The sequence below is a fragment of the Eulemur rufifrons genome, chromosome 3, assembly GCF_041146395.1.
Source record: "Eulemur rufifrons isolate Redbay chromosome 3, OSU_ERuf_1, whole genome shotgun sequence".
NCBI lineage: Eukaryota > Metazoa > Chordata > Mammalia > Primates > Lemuridae > Eulemur > Eulemur rufifrons.
Genome location: NC_090985.1, coordinates 27,268,050 through 27,274,490, shown reverse-complemented (window position 1 = coordinate 27,274,490; position 6,441 = coordinate 27,268,050).

The following is a 6,441-nucleotide window of genomic DNA, read 5'->3' as shown; positions in this document are numbered from 1 at the left end:
TTAAGATTTGTTTGATTTCCTGCGAGGCTCTAAGTGTTAGAAAAAATTCTTCTGGGTTTATTTATCATTACAGTTATCAGTACACAGGGGATCAAAACAAACGGATTACACATTTTGAATGATAATTATGAATAGTCATGAAGAGTACAATTTTCTTGGGAATGAATTTCTTAAAGAAAAGAATGGGCCTTTGTTTTTCTAGTTCCCAGATCCAGAGAAGAATCGTGGCTGGATTGAGACGGGGCTCTTCATCAATTCTATTCCATTTCCCATTTTTGTAGATGTCAGTGCTGAGAGCTGTGGTTCCATAAATAGTAGATGAGAACAGAAGGAAATTCTGTTATAGCGACTCAATTTTCTGAACCCTTTCCAAGTCGTACGCCAAAAGTCGCCCGGTGACCCTCCCAGTGATTACGGGTAATGCTCTACAGCAGGCAGCTCAACGGGCCCGCCTTCAGGGTGATGAAAGCTACAACCTGGAAATCACCTGGCTTTCCAAAGGATCTTTTGAGGCTGGGCAGTGTGATTCATGCCTATAATCCCAGCACTTTGGGAGGTTGAGATAGCAGGATTGCTTAAGGCCAGGAGGTCAACATAGCGAGACCCCCTGTCTCCACAAAAAATTAAAAAATTAGCCAGGCATGGTGGCACCTGCAGTTCCAACTACTCTGGAGGCTGAGGCTGGAGGATTGCTTGAGCCCAGGAGTTGGAGGCCACAGTGAGCTATGACGATGCCACTGAACAGAGGTGAGACCGTGTCTCAAAAAAAAAAAGGATCTCTTGTGACCCCTAATTCAGTCTGGGTGTCTGCAAGAAAGTTGTGGTAGATTACATTCCTGACCAAAAGTCATCCCTCCGTTGCCCTATCCCATGGGAACAGTTTCCCACTCTGCTGATGCTGGCCTCGACCATGTGACCATGTGACCATGTGACTTGTGTGAGCCAATGGGATGTAAGCAGAGCTGCCCTGAGAGGCTTAAGGGTGGTTACCCAGTCTGGCCACAGGCTTGGTCCCCACCCAGGCCTGGAGAAACTTGCCTCCCTGCAGCTGCTGCCTTAGCCTGATCCCTGAGGCGACATGAAGCCAGGTCCAGCTGGAGGCAGAGCCTCACAGCCAAATTCAGGTGCATCAGCCAGCTGGCAGCCAATGCAGAGATGTGGAGTGAGGGGATCAAGTGCTACACAGCAAAAGCTAACTGACTCAGAATGCCCAGGGTCTCTTTAAAAAAATGGAAACTGGCAGGGCCGGGCACAGTGTCTTGGGCCTGCAGTCCCAGCTGTTTCGGCGGCTAAGGCAGGGGGATCGCTTGAGCCCGGGAGTTTGAGGCTGCAGTGATCTATGATTGTACCACTGCAGTCCAGCCTGGGCAACAGAGCAAGACCTTGTCTCAAAAATAAATAAATAAATAAACAAGCCAAAAATAAAATATCTTGAAAAAGAACAAAAATGGATGACTTGCCTTACCTAATTTCAAAACTGACTATACCCAATTTCAAGAATGATTATAAAGCTACTGTCATTGAGATGGTGAGATGGTGTGGTACAGACATAACAGACAACAGATCCATGGAACAGAGTAGCAAGTCCAGAAATAAATCCACACATATATGGTCAATTGATTTTTAACCAAGCAACCAAGGTAAGACAGTGGAGAAAGGTCTTCTCAGTACATGGTGCCAGAGATATCCGCATGGAAGATAGCAAACTTCAACATCCACACACATCACATCCCTCCACAGACTCATTCAAGATAAATCACAGACCTAAACATAAAACTAATATTGTAAAGCTTTTAGAAGACATCATGGTGAATACCTTGGAGTAGGCAAAGATATCTTAGAAGAGATGCAAAAAGCATTAAGTATAAAAAATATAAATTAGACTTCATCAATGTAAAGAACTATTGCTCATCAAAACACATTGTTAAGAAAATAAGGCAAGCCACAGACTGGGAGATAATATTTGCAATATATATATAGCAGCTGGGAGTCTGAGGCAGGAGGATCACTTGAGCTCAGGAGTTCAAGACCAGCCTGAGCAAGAGCGAGACCCCATCTCTTCTCTATTTATTTATTTATTTATTTTGAGACAGAGTCTCACTCTCTTGCCTGGGTTAGAGTGCCGTGGTGACACTCTAGCTCACAGTAACCTCAAACTCCTGGGCTCAAGCAATCCTACTGCCTCAGCCTCCCCAGTAGCTGGGACTACAGGCATGCACCACCATGCCTGGCTAATTTTATATATATATATATACACACATATATATATTTAGCTGTCCAGATTATTTCTTTCTATTTTTAGTAGAGACGGGGTCTCGCTCTTGCTCAGGCTGGTCTCGAACTCCTGAGCTCAAACGATCCGCCTGCCACGGCCTCCCAGAGTGCTAGGATTACAGGCGTGAGCCACCTCACCCGGCCCCATCTCTATTAAAAATAGAAAAATCAGCCAGGCATGGTGGTGCACCTGTAGTCCCAGCTACTTGGGAGGCTGAGGAGGAGGATTACTTGAGGCCAGGAGTTGGAGGTTGCAGTGAGCTATGATGACACCACTGCACTACTCCAGGGTGATGGAGTAAGACTCTGTCTCAAAAAAAAAAAAAAAAAAAAAGGAAATTGAACTCCCCTTCTCACTCCCCCCCATATTAAAAAAATAAATACATATAGCTGGCAAAGGACTTGGATCCGGAATATATATATAAACACTACAAATCAATAATAAAAAGTATAAACTTCTGTCAGAATCTGTTTGAGTGAATAAAAATAAAAAGTAAACAACTCAATTTTAAAATCTGGGCAAATGACTTGAACAGACACTTCACAAAAGAAAATAGTGAAATGGCCAAGGAGCATTGTGAAGGCACTCAACATCACCAGTCACCAGGGAAATGCACTTTTGTTTATTTCTTTTATTTTTATTTTTTGAGACAGAGTCTCACTTTGTTGCCTGGGCTAGAGTGAGTGCCGTGGCGTCAGCCTAGCTCACAGCAACCTCAAACTCTTGGGCTTAAGCGATCCTTCTGCCTCAGCCTCCTGAGTAGTTGGGACTACAGGCATGCGCCACCATGCCCAGCTAATTTTTTCTATATATATTTTTAGTTGTCCAGCTAATTTCTTTCTATTTTTAGTAGAGACGGGGTCTCACTCTTGCTCAGGCTGGTCTCGAACTCCTGAGCTCAAACGATCCACCCGCCTCGGCCTCCCAGAGTGCTAGGATTACAGGCGTGAGCCACCGCGCCCGGCCCATGCCCAGGTATTTTTAAAAGTTTTTATAGAGATGGGGTCTTGCCATGTTGCCCAGGCTTATCACTTCTTTAAATATAATTTTGTCAAACTCATAGAGCTGTAAATTTAGCTTATTCAATTTATGGAAAAACACGGCATATAATCTGATGCAGAGCCAGTCTTCCTTGTCAAACCAGTAAGTCAAATGGACTCACTTTCTGTCAGAAGGTGACTTCATTTTTTAATTCTAATAAATGAGCTAATATACATTTCCAGGATTATTATACTAATAGAATCCACTGAGAAATAACTTAAGGGTTGTATTTGGTAAGATAGACTCCTAAAAGCAGTCAAGATTAAAATGACAAACATGTAATTAATGTATCTATTTTATCATACAAGAGCAAGAAAATAAATCAACTGTATGCCCTTTAACATAATTTACAATAATCCATCGATACCTAGAGTGATACGTTACTTCTGAAGCAAGGAGTATAACAGAAGGCATGATATTCATTTGGTAAATGTGTGTGTATATGTATTTTTGGCTTTGGAGATTAAATGAGAATCAAATACAAACAACAGAAGTAACTCCATTCATTTTGTTAAACATCATGACTGGATTTTGTAATGTTTTTGGATGGTCGGCGCCAGAGAAAGAAAGACGAGCAGAGTTGAAAGAGGTAAGCGAGGAGGCTTTATTTGAGCACTCCCGGGCGAGGGTAATGGGTCCCATGAGACGGGCCCGGGCGAGGTTCACAGGTCCTGGGAGAGAGGGCCCCGAGAAGTCGCGCCGCCCAGAAGTTTTGTGTGGGCTTATATATGTTTTAGAGCTGGGGGATGGGGGGTTTTTGGTGCGAAGAGTTAGGAATTTTCTGTTATGGTTTTAGGGTGGGTATTGAGAACTAGGAGGGGCTGGTGGTATGTATGGATTCCAGGAACCGAGACCCTTATCAGGGTAACCATCCAAGTGTGGCTATTCTTTAACTTAGCCGGGCCTTGCAGGCATTGTTTTTGGCAGGTCTCGTGGGCTTCTTCTTTTTTTTATTAGGGAGGGGAGGGGTGCCCGCCACCAGCCTTACAGATTTCCTTATGAAAGTAAAGAAAGAAAAAAGTATACAATGTTTAAAAACACAATCACTCTGGCAGCTCACATGTCATTTTTACTTTTTGCCGTTAGGAGTGAAAAATATTAAGCATTGGTTAAGATGAAATAAGATGAGGATTGACCAAAATTAGGGCATTTCTTAAAACTGATTTTTAAAAATCATCTTATCTTCATTAATTAAGGCTCATCCCATATGAAAGAGATTGGGCAAAATTCTGATTTTTGTTTTTTGGTAGAGATGGGGTCTTGCTCGGTTGCCCAGGCTGGTCTTGAACTACTGCCCTTAAGGGATCCTCTGCCCTCAGCCTTCTAAAGTGTTGGAATTACAGGCTTGAGCCATTGTGTCCCACTGAGATGAAGCAAAAGTTTTATCTAGGTTTTATCCAATAGATCTTGAAAGATGTGATAGTCCCAGAAAACACTCCAGTTACATTTGAGAGAATCAGCCATTAATATCAGTGTTTCAACACCTTGAAGGTGCTTTCTCTTTACACCTAATGACATGCCAACCGGGTTAAGTCCTGAGATTAGGGAGGAAAAGGATTGATTAAATAGATGGGGAAGAGCCATTTTTGGCATTTACTATTTCTTATCAATATCTTTGCTTTGCTCTCGGGAGAGCCTCCCTCCAGGGCCTGGACTCTTTGTCATCTCTTGGGTTGTGGAGGGAAGGAGAGGCGTGAAGGCCACTCTCCCACCGCCCACCACCACCTCCCTGAACTCAGAGCATCCCTACAGAGACAGGGGGCCCAAAGTCTGGACCCCTGAGGGTGTAGGGGCCTGGCATGGCCCTGAACAATTTCCTGACCTCAGGTTCAGGCAGCAAGGTGGGATTCGGGCAGGTGAGGTTGGGCCTTTCCTCTGCACAGCTGGTCCTTCAAAGCTCTGCAAGTTCCTTAGGGAATTTTGGGATAGCTCAGGGGTAGCCCTCCCCAGCTCGGAGGCCATTGTTCTCTATTCAGACCATACCCTTGACTTTGGGACTGTTGGGTGTGGCTCCCTCAGGGGGGAAACACAGGAGCCACACCTGAGAGATGCAGGGCCTTTTTGTTGTTTGTTTTGCTTTTTTGACAGAGTCTCAGTCCGTTGCCTTGGGTAGAGTGCAGTGGTGTCTTCGTAGCTCACTGCAACCTCAAACTCCTGGGCTCCAGCGACCCTCCTGACTACAGGCATGCGCCACCACACCTGGCTAATTTTTCTATTTTTAGTAGAGACAGGGTCTTGCTCTTGCTCAGGCTGGTCTACAGCCCCGGAGCTCAAGTGATCTTCCCACCTGGGCCTTCCAGAGTGCTAGGATTACAGGAGTGAGACACCGAGCCCAGCCGTTTCCCCTACCTTTTAAAATTGCAGTGAAATACATATAGCACAAAATTTACCATTTTTAAGTGTACAATTCAGTGGCATTAAGTACTGTCACAATAATATGCAACCATTGTCTCTAGCTAGTTCCAGAACTTTTCATCACCCCAAACAGAAGCTCTATACCCGTTAGCAGTCACCCCTAGTACCTGATCCCTCAGCCCCTGGCAGCCACTAATCCACTTTCCGGCCCTGTGAACTTGCCTACTCTGGACATTTCATACAAATAGAATCAAGTAATATGCAGCATTTTGTGTCTGGCTCCTTTCACTTAGAGTAAGGTTGATCCCCTATGTCTTGAGGTTCCTGTTATCTAGAGTGATGTGCCTGTGGCTGGTTTCCAGGTGAATTGGTCCCAGCACACTGGAGTCCCCTCCCCATCACCTGCCCAGAGCCAGCTCTCGGGTTCTCTCCTCTAGCAAGGCCAAAAGCACCAACCTGGGGCCAGGGGCCAGCTCGTGTCACCAGCTCAGCTGTCCCATTTTCTCTGCCTTCTGGTCTCCTTGAGCGTAAATGTGGTGAATGAACCAGGCTGAGCTCTGAGGTCTCTTTCTGTCCTAAGAACCTGAGATTCCCACTAGTTCTTATTAAGGCGTCAGTTATTGATCAGACCTGGTGTGTTAAGTGTCAAGGATATTTCTACTTTGATGTAGACTAAGAAGCTGCAAAGTTATGAGCTATTTATTTTTATGGGGGGAAAAGCTGCAAAGTGCAAGTGTTAGCGTGGATTCCAGGCCCTGGTGTGCGGGTAG